The 15,076-nt window shown below is 38.4% G+C and overlaps 1 protein-coding gene across 3 annotated transcripts in view; it reads left to right on the plus strand.

The window, feature by feature from the left end:
- LOC119773602 (myocyte-specific enhancer factor 2A-like) overlaps positions 1-15,076 on the plus strand; it is a 62,644-nt gene that overhangs the window by 2,220 nt on the left and 45,348 nt on the right. The window lies entirely within an intron of this gene.

Genomic DNA, 15,076 nt, shown 5'->3' on the forward strand with positions numbered 1-15,076 from the left:
CACCTTGCACAAGGAGGGCAAGACACAAAAGGTCATCGCTAAAGAGGCTGGCTGTTCACAGAGCTCAGTGTCCAAGCACATTAATAGAGAGGCGAAGGGAAGGAAAAGATGTGGTCGAAAAAAGTGTACAAGCAAGAGAGATAACCGCACCCTGGAGAGGATTGTGAAACAAAACCCCTTCAAAAATGTGGGGGAGATTCACAAAGAGTGGACTGCAGCTGGAGTGAGTGCTTCAAGAACCACCACACACAGACGTATGAAAGACATGGGTTTCTGCTGTCGCATTCCTTGTGTCAAGCCACTCTTGAACCACAGACAGCGTCAGAAGCGTCTTGCCTGGGCTAAAGAGAAACAGGACTGGACTGCTGGTGAGTGGTCCAAACTCATCTTCTCTGATGAAAGTAAATTTTGCATTTCCTTTGGAAATCAAGGTCCCAGAGTCTGGAGGAAAAGAAGAGAGGCACTTCATCCACGTTGCTTGAAGTCCAGTGTAAAGTTTCCACAGTCAGTGATGGTTTGGGGTGCCATGTCATCTGCTGGTGTTGGTCCATTGTGTTTTCTGAGGTCCAGGGTCAACGCAGCCACATACCAGGAAGTTTTAGAGCACTTCATGCTTCCTGCAGCTGACCAACTTTTTGGAGATGCAGATTTCATTTTCCAACAGGACTTGGCACCTGCACACAGTGCCAAAGCTACCAGTACCTGGTTGAAGGACCATGGTATCCCTGTTCTTAATTGGCCAGCAAACTCTCCTGACCTTAACCCCATAGAAAATCTATGGGGTATTGTGAAGAAGAAGATGCAATACACCAGACCCAACAATTCAGAAGAGCTAAAAGCCACTATTAGAGCAACCTGGGCTATCATAACACCTGAGCAGTGCCACAGACTGATCGACTCCATGCCACGCCGCATTGCTGCAGTAATACAGGCCAAAGGAGGCCCAACTAAATACTGAGTGCTGTACATGCTCATACTTTTCATGTTCATACTTTTCAGTTGGCCAACATTTCTATAAATCCTTTGTTTTTATTGGTCTTCAGTAATATTCTAATTTTCTGATATGATGAATTTGAGATTTTCATTTGTTGTCATTTGTAATCATCAAAATTAAACAAAATAAACATCTGAAATATATGAGTTTGTATGTAATGTATGAATATAATATACAAGTTTCACTTTTTAAATGGAATTACTGAAATCAATCTACTTTTTCATGATATTCTAATTTTATGACCAGCACCTGTATGTCCCCCTCTTTGCTTTGAATGAAGTCTAAACGGATCTGAAACTGGCCATGCTGCTGACTGTTGGGGGATTTAAGACGCTTTTAAAATATCATCGAAGGGCCAGTAGAAATTTACTTAATCATATTTAATTACTTTAACACAATTGTTTTATGTCCTCCACTGCTAACACTAAACAATTGTGTTAAAATAACTAAATATGATAAATAAATGCCAAAAACGGTTGCATTATTTTTTTCAGTGCTGTTTTCATTTATTATAAGTGTATATTTTATTTTTAAAATTCATTTTGGAACTTTTTTTAATGGCCTTGACAGGTCCCTTTTGGAAAAGAGATTTTGATCTTTATTTATTTTATTCTATTTAATAAAAGGTCATCAATGAATAAACCTAAAAGACATGGCTGTTTAATTGAGAAGACAGGCTTAGCAAGGAGAGCATTTATTGGAGGAATAGCCAAAGGGCCTGTAGTAAATGTTGATAAGCTGCAGTATATATATATATATATATATATATATATATATATATATATATATATATATATATATATATATATATATATATATATGATCGCAAAAAAAATGTATTTATCACTCAAAATTAGCTGCGTGATTTTCCGCTAGATGGCGTGATTCAGCTCTTGGGGAGAGAATTCTGCAGAGCAGCAGCTGGGTGATGAATGTAATCTATACTATAATACACGCTAGATTAAAAATGATCAGTCAGGGATTAGGAAAATAATAATAATAACTGTATGCGAACAGTGTAAATAGTTCTATCATATGCCAGTCTTCTGTACAGTGATGCAGGTCATTAAATTTTTGGAGAGGTGCATTTAAATGCAAAGTTTTTTTTTTAGATTTTTAACATTACAATTTATATTTTTCCAAGCACACAACAGTTTAAAGCAAAGTTTAGTTAGAAAAGAATGTGCAGGAAGGATTGAAAAGCATGTTAACACGGTAATGTAGGCTTGAGTTCATTATCTGACGCATGGAGATACACACCAGGAACCTGGAAACTTACTGAATTACAAAAAAACATTTAAAAAACAAACATGTTTCATAGATATATATTTATACACAAATGAATATTAGGAACTATATTTATCAAACATTATACTGGGCAAATAAAAATTGTTTCTGGGCAAATTAAATGTGAAAGTCACTTGCCCGAAGGGCAACCCCTGTATGTATGTATATATATATATATATATATATATATATATATATATATATATATATATATATATATATATATATAGGGACAAGTTAACCCATGTTTAATTAATACTAGGGATGCACGATATTGGGATTTTGGCCGATATCCGATATGCCGATATTTTAAAACTCATGTGGCCGATAACCGATATCGATACCGATGTTAAAGCTGGACAAAAATAAGTAGTCATTGAAAATAGCAGTTTTATTATCCATTTCTGACACTTTGAAAAATAATAAACTCAAATATATTTTCATATGCTGATATCAAATTGATTTTTAAAAACGCGGTATCGATCTATTTTACTTTCAAAATCTCGTGAAATTTCATCGTTCTGTTACAAACTCTCGTGATATTTTGCAAATTCTTGTGAGATTTTGTTAGTAAAATAGATCGATACCGCGTCAATATATCAACATATAAAAATATGGCAACATTTCGTGAATTTTCGGGGTATTTCGTAGCATAACGATGACAAATAGCAATATTTCATTAGTAAAAGAGATTGATATGGTGTTTTTAAATGGCAATATATCAGCATATGAAGATATTGTGATATTTTAATGTATCAATATTTTTTCCCTCGTCTTTAGAAGTTTTTAAGTCTGTAAAAAAGAAGTTTTTGAGGAAGAAGTAGTAGTATTTTTTTATTTTTTTTAAAGACTTTAGAAACTCAGAAGCTGATCAAATATCGGGTTAAATATCGGTGGGGTGGCCGATGTCCGATATTCAGTTTTAAGGCCGATACAGGCTGATACCGATAAGGGGCCGATTATATCATGCATCCCTAAAATATATATATATACATACATACATTTTGTTTTTAAATACTAAGTGCTATATATGATGAAAAGATAATACTGTGAAGCACGAGGTTGACAGTATCATGCTGTGTGGAAGCTTTAGTTCTGCCAGGATGGGAAAGCTCTCAGAGTAGACGAGAGTTGGTTATTTTATCAGAAGAAAACCTTTGGGTGTTTTCTCATGTTTGAAGGGCCCGATCAAAGTCCAGACCTACGGTAAATTACACGAGTGTCAGTGGTCTGATTTATCCTTTGCTAAACTGCTAGAGTCGTATCATGAAATACGACTGTCACATTTATAGCTTCAAGTAGTTTTGCAACTGATTAATTTCAAATCCAGCTTTTAAATAGTTATTTGTAAGAATATTTAAAACATGTAATTTTGACTCTGTTTTTGAATTATCTTATAAAATCCTATTAGAAAATAAAATAAATCTTGTGGTTGCAACTGGATGAAAAGGGGGAAAAGTTCCAAGAGTTTGGATAATTATGTGAATGAGTGGTTCTCCTTTCAGACGACGCATTAAGGACCCTTTTGCTTCTGTTCAGAGGAGCTCCTGAAGCTTTTATTCATCCTTTCACTTCGGAGAGAGCAATGTACACAGCTGGTGGCCAGGGCAGTAATTTCTGGTTAGCTGCACCCGGACAGCACCCTGTCATTAGCAGGGTGGGTCAGCGTCAGGGACACACAGTGGCCCTCTCTCCTCACGTCTCCTTACACCGCTGCCCACTGGAATCCCTCGCTGTCTGTCTCCTCTATATATATCACCCCCAACAGCACAACAAATACCAGCCTGTCAGGAAGGAGGGCGCAGGCTCTGGAAATAGGGATGTGGCTGGAAAATAAATATCTGGGAAGATGTTTACATTTGCTGTTTGGTTGTCTCGGTCAGAGCTCTTTCAGAAGGACACTACTGTAGCTGTCTGGTGTGCGCTATCACTGGAGCCGTTTCTATATTTAGTTCCCAGACTCTATTTTAGGAAGTTGGCTTGCAGTTTTGCTTTATCTGTCAAGCACATCATCTGTTTTTAGCCACTTTTCCGCTTTTTCATTTTATCTTTCTCTTACACATTCTGCTTCACATATATAGCGGTGACAATACTCTAAAGGAGGATGTAGGTGTGCGCAACCTACATCAGAATCGGCCTGATAACGAATTTGTTTCAATTTCTGTATTCATAAGAGGCTGAAAGACCAGATGTTATCTTCCCACTAAATTGGAGTAAAAAAACCGCTATCGCTTATCTGCTAAAAGCAATGACTTGGCTTCATTTTTATTTCAGTCTTTTCTCAGGGATGTGTAGGAACTGGTAGTCGTCCACCTTAAGGTGTTCGCTCTGACTTTAAAGTACAATTAAACACCATAAACATCCTTCACATCTACAATATAAGGGTAGCTTTAGTGATGCAGCCAGTTATGTAGTCTTCCAAACACAGATTGATTGGTTGCATGCAGCATTCAGTCCGTACGGACCACATTCTGTGCCGGTCGGGCGAGTATGCAAACGCGCTCTGGGCCGCACCGAGAACCGTCTGCTCAACTGACAGGCTTTAAGGTGGTGAAAAAAAACAAAACACTTTAGGCAAATCCTGGTGTACTGATAGGGGTCGGGTACCAGTGCTTACTAAAAGCATTTATTCTATTGTTAAAGTGGGGCATTGTTTCATTTAGGGCTGCAACTGATGATGAATCAGTTATCGGTTATTCATCTAGTATTTTTACACAACCACTATCTATTTAAAGTATGAGTACTTACTTTCAGGCATGACAAAGATTAACAAAAATTTTTTTGTGCTAACAAATGAAAAGGCTGGAGATTTACGATGTCAAATATGATTAAACTGACTTGGAAATAAACAAATAGGCGTCATTGCTAAACCTTTTATTTTATATTTTCCAGCTTTTCTTTTTTGCAGCGTATTATTGTCATTACACTGTCACAAGCACAGAGCAAGAAAAATTCCCTCTCTGCATCAACCCTTGACGATCAGTTGGCTGCCATTGTGCGGCGACCAGTGTGGGGTTAAGGTTCTTTGATCAGGGAGCCAGAGCGGCAGTCTGTGGGGGTGGGGCTTAGACTCAGAACCTCTAGATACCAAGCTCTATGCTCTAACCACTAGGCCGCATTTCCCCCATAATTGAAGTGTAGTATGAAGATTGAAGTGTAACGATGGGAGCTTGAACATCTCTTTATAATTTGCAAACAACACCTACAAAATTCACCTGCTCATTAAAACATGCAGCACTAATCAGACAGTCTTATCACGTAAACATAGAGAGATATCGCCTCTTTATGCATAGAGTTTATTCTGAAGACATTTCTCAAGTCTTTCTTTTTTCATGTGGTCATCAGTGTGTGACACTGTGGGGGGGTCCTTTCACTCTGACTGATCATGCACCTTGGCATAGGGCATGTCCCTTTGACTGACTTCTGGGGATCAAATCGTGTTCTCTGCTGTTGTATACTTTGCCCCAAGTAATTAACCTTAAGCAAAAAAAAAAACATCAGATAAAATGAAAAATCTACTTCAGTTTCTTGTGAGGACATTGTCCTAAAAGGTTTAGATGGGTTAGCTTCACAGAAAGGCACTTTATTTGCCATGTTTGTTTTGAAACATTTGCTTAGAGGAAGATCTGAATTTTTAAATAGATTTTAGTAAAATGAAAGGCAATTAAATAAAAAATATACATGCATATTATTACAGACGAGAAACATCCTCCCTCCAGCGTGTCGTTGGTCTTCCTTTGGGTCTTTTCCCAGGGGGATGTGCCTGTAACACCTCACCGGGAAGCATCCTGACCTGAGTTACCTTTACTGGCTCCTGTCTATATGGAAAATCAGCTGTTTTAATGTGATTCCCACCTGAGTGACTGAGATTATCCCCTAACTTTAAGGTAGAGCCCAGACACACTGTGGGTGAAACTCATTTCGGAAACTTGCGTCTGAGATCTTGTTTTTTCGGTCACCAACAATAGCTCAAGACCACAGATTAAATCGACTGATAAATTGAGACTTGGCCTTTGACTCGGGTCTCTCTTTACTACGACAGACTCATACAGCATCTGCTTCACTGCAAATGCTGCATCAATACGCCTATTGATCTCCCGGTCCTTCCCTCATTCATGAACAACACCCCAAGATACTTGAACTCCTCCACTTGGCCTCGGATTTGCAGGAACCGATCCCGGCCACTTCACAGTCTGTTGCAAATTGCTTCAGCAAGAGCTCTAGATCACAACCTGACGAAACCAACAGAACTACATAATCTGTAAAAAGGTTAGGAACAATTTAATGCCACAGAAGAACGATCCCTTCCACACCTTGCTTCCGCCAAAAAATTCTGCCTATAACTATTATGAACAAAATTGATGAAAAGTCTCTCACTATAAATAAGACTTACTTCCGGCAATGTGAGCCAAGCTCAGACACTGGTCATACAGGCTGTATCAAAGGGTCTGCTACCATATGCTTCCAGATTGCACTCCACAGGAACCCCCAAGGGACATGGTCAAATGCCGTCAACAAGTCCACAAAGCACATGTGGTTGGGGACACTGGTTGGGCAAAGTTTCATGAACCTTCTAGCTCCTTTCTAGGGCCCAGTGTTCTATGATAAGGACAGACCCACACTGCTCTTCCAGAATTTGAGGTTTGAATCTCTAACAAACCCTCCTCTCCAGAACACCTAGTAGACCTTACTAGGTTGCTTAGGAGTGAGATCCCTCTGTATTTGGAGCACTCTCTCCAGTCCCTCTTTTTGGATAGGGGAGCCACCACCCCAGTTTGCCAGTCCAGGGGATCTGCCCCCAGATGTCCACAGGGTTTCCGCGGGTCAGAACATATCATTAACTTATTATTATTTTTTAATTAAGGCCTTAATTGGCATTAAAATTCATTAAATGTAATTATCGTGAAAAATTCTAAAAACAATTTCGTCAGATATATTATATCAGATATAACTGGTTTTGCGTGTTTGCGCGGAACTGCTTCCAGTTGATCGTAAAGCTGTGTATTCAGAAAAGAAGCTTGAGGCGGAGAAAAAGCTTTATATATATATATATATATATATATATATATATATATATATATATATATTAGGGATGGAACGGTTTATGAAAAACTTCCAAACCGTTCGGTTCGATTCACGTGTGTTTCGTTCGGTTCATGCGCTGCTCCTTTTTCTCATAGGGAAGCGTTTACACTCCAGAGCAGAATTCAATTCAATTCAGTTTATTTATATAGCGCCAAATTCACAACACATGTCATCTCAAGGCACTTTACAGTTCAACCAGATCATACAGTCAAATTGATACAAAGTGCCGTCTAAGGAAAACCAGTTGATTGCATTGACTCATTGACTCAAATACAATCCCCCACACTAAGCATGCTTGTAGCGACAGTGGAGAGGAAAAACTCCCTTTTAACAGGAAGAAACCTCCAGCAGAACCAGGCTCAGTGTGAGCGGCCATCTGCCGAGGCCCACTGGGGTTCAAGGAGACAGAAGCAGAGACACAAAAAGCAGCTGTAAAAGGCGGCCCCGTCCAGGAAACACGCAGCCAGGCAGACGAGCTCCAAGGCAGCTCCCATGCCAGAGGACGAAGAGAGCACATCCACTCAGTCATGGTCAGAGAAACAGGACCACACTGGAAAACAGGCCCATCTCCAACATCTATAAACAAGGGTGTTGATGGAAGCAGCACAGCTGATGTTTCTTTCCAGGATGACGTCACAGCCAAACAGGAACAGACGAGGCAAAGCTACTCTGAGGAAAAGCAGAGAGAGCAGAAGGTTAGAGATTGAACTAACAGATTCTGCAGAATAGGAGAACAGAGAGAGAATGAAGCAGAATGATGAAATGGGGGTCCCTATGTCCTCCAAAAGTCTAAGCCTATAGCAGCATAACTATAGAGATAGCTCAGGATAACCTGAGCCACCCTAACTATAAGCTTTATCAAAAAGGAAAGTTTTAAGCCTAGTCTTAAAAGTAGACAGGGTGTCTGCCTCACAGACTAAAACTGGTAGTTGGTTCCACAGGAGAGGAGCCTGATAACTAAAAGATCTGCCTCCCATTCTACTTTTAGAAATTCTAGGAACCACTAGTAAACCTGCAGATTGAGAGCGAAGTGCTCTGTTAGGAACATAAGGAACAATCAGATCTCTGATATCAGATGGAGCTTGGCCATTTAAGGCTTTATATGTGAGAAGGAGGATTTTAAATTCTATTCTTGATTTAACAGGAAGCCAATGAAGAGAAGCCAGGATAGGAGAGATATGATCTCTCTTTTTCATTTTCATTAGAACTCTGGCTGCAGCATTTTGGATCAGCTGAAGGCTTTTAACTACAGTTTGTGGACTTCCTGATAGTAAAGAATTACAATAGTCCAGCCTTGAAGTAACAAATGCATGGACTAGTTTCTCAGCATCACCCCTGGACAGGATATTTCTAATTTTTGCAATGTTCCTCAGATGAAAGAAGGAAATTCTAGAAACCTCTTTGATATGGGATTTAAATGACAGGTCCTGATCAAAAATAACACCAAGATTTTTTACTTTATTATCTGAAATCAGTTTAATCCCATCCAAATGAAGTGACTGGCTAATCAGCTTCTTTTTCAGAGACTCTGGTCCAAAGACTATAACTTCTGTTTTGTCTGCATTCAGAAGCAGAAAGTTAAGAGTCATCCAGGTTTTTATGTCTTCAAGACATGCCTGTAATCTATTTAATGGGTTAGCTTCATCTGGATTTATAGACAGATATAGCTGGGTATCATCAGCATAACAGTGGAAATTAATCCCATGCTGTCTAATAATTCTACCAATTGGGAGCATGTATAAAGTAAAGAGAATTGGTCCTAGCACTGATCCCTGTGGTACAGAAGGTGGCGGTACTGCGACCAAAGCCAACCACCAGTAGTAAACAAGAAGAAGAAGAAGCGAAGCAGCGTAGCTGGGTGTAGCAAGGAAAAAAAATCTGTTGTTGTGGAGAATTGTGTGGGTATGGCGAGTGGGAAAGAACAGGAGTTGGAAGACGTGCCAGCAGCACTTTATAGGTCTGCTTTATGGGACCACTTTGCATTTAGAGTGACCTACGATGACGGCGGAAAGAAAGCTGTGGATAAAAACAGTGTGCAAGCATTGTGCAACACGTTTTGTTTATGCTAACAGCAACACGACCAACATGTCAGGCTAACAATCAACATATACCGAACCAAAAACAGTGACCATGAAACCGTGAACCGAACCGAACCTTGGATTTTGTGAACCGTTCCACCCCTTATATATATATATATATATATATATATATATGACATTATTTCTAAGAGCATTAAATTAGAGTGACTCATTCCTGTATAAACCATGGTCCATGTAATATTGCAGAATCATGCTAAGCAATACAACCCCACAATATCTACATCCTTAATTAACTCTCACCCACCCCCGGGGGGCCCTTCCCTCGACAAGCTTTTAAATCACCTCTGTGACCTCAGCACCAGAGATTTCGGAGCCCCACCCAAAGTCCCCAGGCTCCGCTTCCTCAGACCTCCTCAGTCCTACCAGTCTTTGAGGAACTCTTCCCATCGACCCACAATGTTCCGAATTTAGGTCAGGAGCACACCATCCCCACTATAAACACAAGCTAATGTATTATTTTGGTCGTCATGATGGATTAGGAATCACTTTTCATATACTTAGAGACAGCGTTTGTTATTTACAATATGTCCAGAGCAGGTTAGATGTTTACATAACATTCATCATAGGGATGAATATTCATATTAATTTAGGACGTTTCAGGAGGGATTGAAATGTTCTTTTCCAGTGATGGGACTAACGGCGTTGAAACTAACGGCGTTACTAACGCCGTTACCTTGTTTTAGTAACGAGTAATCTAACTAATTACTTTGACTGTAACTATAACGCAGTTACCATTGCAGACACCCCGTTACTGCGCGTTACTCAGGTCGCACAGTGAACCTTTTTTCATGATAGGACTCGTGCGCAGCTGCGTGAAGCTGACACCCCACCCACGTCAAAAAACTCTGCAAATAGACTGAATGGTTAGTGCAACGTTAGTACAGATTTGTGCAGAAAAAAATATTGTTTGTGCTACTTTTGTTTAAGAGATATTAAAGATTATTTTTTTAGGTCATCCACAGGTGCGCGCCTTGTCATGAGAGAGGGGAGGATGAGAATGGCTGATGTTACGTAGAGCTGCGTTTCCCCATCACATAACGGTTTCCTCTGCATCTCCACACAGCGCAGGCGGCAAGAGTCACCGCGCAAGCGACAGGAAACCCGCATGCCCGCTAAAGGCGCGCAACAGTCGCCCTGTGCTCGCGCCACAGGAGAACTATGGAGAGCGTGAAGGATCAAATGAACCTGACAACAGCCAGAAATGATAGCCTATATGGAGAAAGGGAGAAATCTGGATGGATGGATGGATGGATGGATGGATGGATGGATGGATGGATGGATGGATGGATGGATGGATGGATGGATGGATGGATGGATGGATGGATACTCTGCCTTCTTAACCTACTGTATTTTTTATTTTAAACATTATTTGATGGCCTTTGTGGCAGGGATGGAGATCCATATTTTATGTCACACACAGAGTATACATCTAGATAGATAGATGATAGATAGATAGATGATAGATAGATAGATAGATAGATAGATAGATAGATAGATAGATAGATAGATAGATAGATAGATAGATAGATAGATAGATAGATAGATAGATAGATCAGTTATTAATTTCATATACTCACCGGATCTGAATGTCCTGTTATAAAACTTCACATGGCGTTCCCCCCTGATGTCATTTACGTTGAGTTGCAATAAATGCTAAGCTCTCTGCAGGTTCTTGTCTTTGTCGTCCGCACTATTCAGCTGGCTTTGGAAACACATGGTGAGAAGGTGGGGGCTGGGTGGTGAGGGTTACGGGGGCGAGAAACGCAAAAGTAACGCAATAGTTACTTTTACTAGTAACTAGCTACTTTTATTGTGGAGTAACTCAGTTAGTAACTCAGTTACTTTTTGGAAGAAGTAACTAGTAACTATAACTAATTACTTTTTCAAAGTAACGTGCCCAACACTGTTCTTTTCTAGGATGGATTGATTATATAACATACAACTTTAATAGATTTTTTAAAAGTCGAACTGGGAACACAAGATTAAATCTATTGTGGATTTACTCTAATCCATACTGGGTCTTAATTCTACTTATAAAAGTAACTCATGTTTATTTTGTTGTTTTTTCTGTGTGTTTTAAAAATATAGCCTTTTCTGATCAGAGTTAAACATCACATGTTATTCAATTTAAATAGTTGCAACAACTACACAGTAAATTTTGAAGTGGTAAAGTATAACTTTAAGAGTTAAATTCAACACCAAACAGTGTGGATGTGGTCCTACTCTGAATTAATGTTAAATTAACTCTCTACATGTATATCTTACTCCAATTCTTGTAATAACTCTAAAAGAATCCATGTACTTCCACACCACATATTTATCTCTTTGGAATTTACTGTGTATTTTGGTCAAAAAAGTGAATCCACAGAATGTCTTGAGTGATGCAAAAAAATTGTGTATACAGGTGCTGGTCATAAAATTAGAATATCATGAAAAAGTAGATTGATTTCAGTAATTCCATTTAAAAAGTGAAACTTGTATATTATATTCATACATTACATACAAACTCATATATTTCAGATGTTTATTTTGTTTAATTTTGATGATTACAAATGACAACAAATGAAAATCTCAAATTCATCATATCAGAAAATTAGAATATTACTGAAGACCAATAAAAACAAAGGATTTATAGAAATGTTGGCCAACTGAAAAGTATGAACATGAAAAGTATGAGCATGTACAGCACTCAGTATTTAGTTGGGCCTCCTTTGGCCTGTATTACTGCAGCAATGCGGCGTGGCATGGAGTCGATCAGTCTGTGGCACTGCTCAGGTGTTATGATAGCCCAGGTTGCTCTAATAGTGGCTTTTAGCTCTTCTGAATTGTTGGGTCTGGTGTATTGCATCTTCTTCTTCACAATACCCCATAGATTTTCTATGGGGTTAAGGTCAGGAGAGTTTGCTGGCCAATTAAGAACAGGGATACCATGGTCCTTCAACCAGGTACTGGTAGCTTTGGCACTGTGTGCAGGTGCCAAGTCCTGTTGGAAAATGAAATCTGCATCTCCAAAAAGTTGGTCAGCTGCAGGAAGCATGAAGTGCTCTAAAACTTCCTGGTATGTGGCTGCGTTGACCCTGGACCTCAGAAAACACAATGGACCAACACCAGCAGATGACATGGCACCCCAAACCATCACTGACTGTGGAAACTTTACACTGGACTTCAAGCAACGTGGATGAAGTGCCTCTCTTCTTTTCCTCCAGACTCTGGGACCTTGATTTCCAAAGGAAATGCAAAATTTACTTTCATCAGAGAACATTACTTTGGACCACTCACCAGCAGTCCAGTCCTGTTTCTCTTTAGCCCAGGCAAGAGGCTTCTGACGCTGTCTGTGGTTCAAGAGTGGCTTGACACAAGGAATGCGACAGCAGAAACCCATGTCTTTCATACGTCTGTGTGTGGTGGTTCTTGAAGCACTCACTCCAGCTGCAGTCCACTCTTTGTGAATCTCCACCACATTTTTGAAGGGGTTTTGTTTCACAATCCTCTCCAGGGTGCGGTTATCTCTCTTACTTGTACACTTTTTTCGACCACATCTTTTCCTTCCCTTCGCCTCTCTATTAATGTGCTTGGACACTGAGCTCTGTGAACAGCCAGCCTCTTTAGCGATGACCTTTTGTGTCTTGCCCTCCTTGTGCAAGGTGTCGATGGTCGTCTTTTGGACAACTGTCAAGTCAGCAGTCTTCCCCATGATTGTGTAGCCTATAGAACTAGACTGAAAGACCATTTAAAGGCTTTTGCAGGTGGTTTGAGTTAATTAGCTGATTAGAGTGTGGCACCAGGGGCCATCAATTTTGAACCTTTTCACAATATTCTAATTTTCTGATATGATGAATTTGAGATTTTCATTTGTTGTCATTTGTAATCATCAAAATTAAACAAAATAAACATCTGAAATATATGAGTTTGTATGTAATGTATGAATATAATATACAAGTTTCACTTTTTAAATGGAATTACTGAAATCAATCTACTTTTTCATGATATTCTAATTTTATGACCAGCACCTGTAAATGAGTATGAATATATTTTGACCAGAGGTGGAAAGTAACAAAATACATTTACTCAAGTTACTGTATTGAGTAGGTTTTTTGTGTATTTTGTATTTTACAAGTAGTTTTTAAAATCGGTAATTTAAATTTTACTTGATTACGTTTTGAGTGAAGTATTGTATTTCGTTACATTACAAATCCCATCCGTTACTGAGTAAAAAAAAAACTTTGGAAAACCGAAAGGAGGTCAAAAAATCGGGCCCGGAAGCACTACAGCGAGTGACGTGATCAGCAGGTAAATCTAGGCTACCAGGCGCCAAGTCTTTCTGTAGGAGATTGGGAACGAGATGAAGGTGGATCAGGATCATGTCATGTGTGACATGTGTTATCTTGTCATTACATGTGTATACATTTGTATAGATTTTTCTTTAATTAAAAACGAAATAGTTTTGGATTCATGACTCCTTGTCCTATTTTCACTACATGGGAGAGATCCCCTGCCCCGTTCAACTGGTTTTTTTTTTTATGTAACTAAGTAACTTTTACTTAAAATACATTTTAAATTAGCTACTTATTACTTTTACTTGAGTAATTTTTCTGATGGGTAATTTTACTTGTACTTGAGTATTTCATCCAAGTATTGGTACTTTTACTTGAATATGATATTTTAGTACGGTACTTTTTTAGTACTTTTTCCACCTCTGATTTTGAAAAGTACAAAATATATACATTTACAACCCAATGAGCCATTTTTGACCTCAGCCCAGCTTATTAAAACTCAGGTGATAGTAGGAATTTTGTATATTTAAAAAAAGGTATATTTTAAAATTATTCACTGTAAAAAATATCTTGCCATTTTTAAGAGAACCAATACAATATTCCTATATTTAGGTTATAAACTAAAAACATGAAACCTTTGAAAAAAGGGGGAAAAAAGCCCAGAGTTCCCAACCCAACTGCAAAAAAAAATAAAATAAAAAATAGATTAAAGAATAGTGTAACTGCTTTTTTTAGTGGTATTCTGTTGTGGGAATATTATGATATTATTCTAGGAGGAAACGGATAAACGGCTAAATCCTACTATGGTATTATGGATGAAAATATTGTTCGGCCTGTTTTTATTTTTAGCCATTTCAGTCTGACCAGTATATTTTTAAGCATCTATACATACATATGTATATTGTTGTATATGAAAAAAAAATCCTTGATGATGGCTGTGGCAAGAAATTAAATTTTTTGCAGATTTCTAAAGATATTTTTCATTTTATTAGAAAAGGTTTAAGTTGTTTATCGATGTTATTCTCCCTATTCCTCTTTCTGCCAATGTAAAGCAGTACTTTATTTCTATCCTTCTTTGTCTTTATTCTTTTCTCCTCCTCTCCCCTTGATATGTGTATGAAATAGAGCATTATAGCAAAAGCTACATTAAATTTAACAAAATTATTTTATGTTTATTTTTAAACTTTACGGATTAGGGAAACTGAAGCCTAGAAAAAATATTTATCCATCAACAAAAACTGCCCATAAAGAGAGAGCATGTTTGACAAAAAAAAGGAGGAAGAATCAAGGACTCCATCAGATATGTGATGTGAAAAAAGAAAATGTTGAAATATATT

The sequence above is a fragment of the Cyprinodon tularosa genome, unplaced genomic scaffold (assembly GCF_016077235.1).
Source record: "Cyprinodon tularosa strain WSP-4 unplaced genomic scaffold, ASM1607723v1 ctg770, whole genome shotgun sequence".
Taxonomy (NCBI): Eukaryota; Metazoa; Chordata; class Actinopteri; order Cyprinodontiformes; family Cyprinodontidae; genus Cyprinodon; species Cyprinodon tularosa.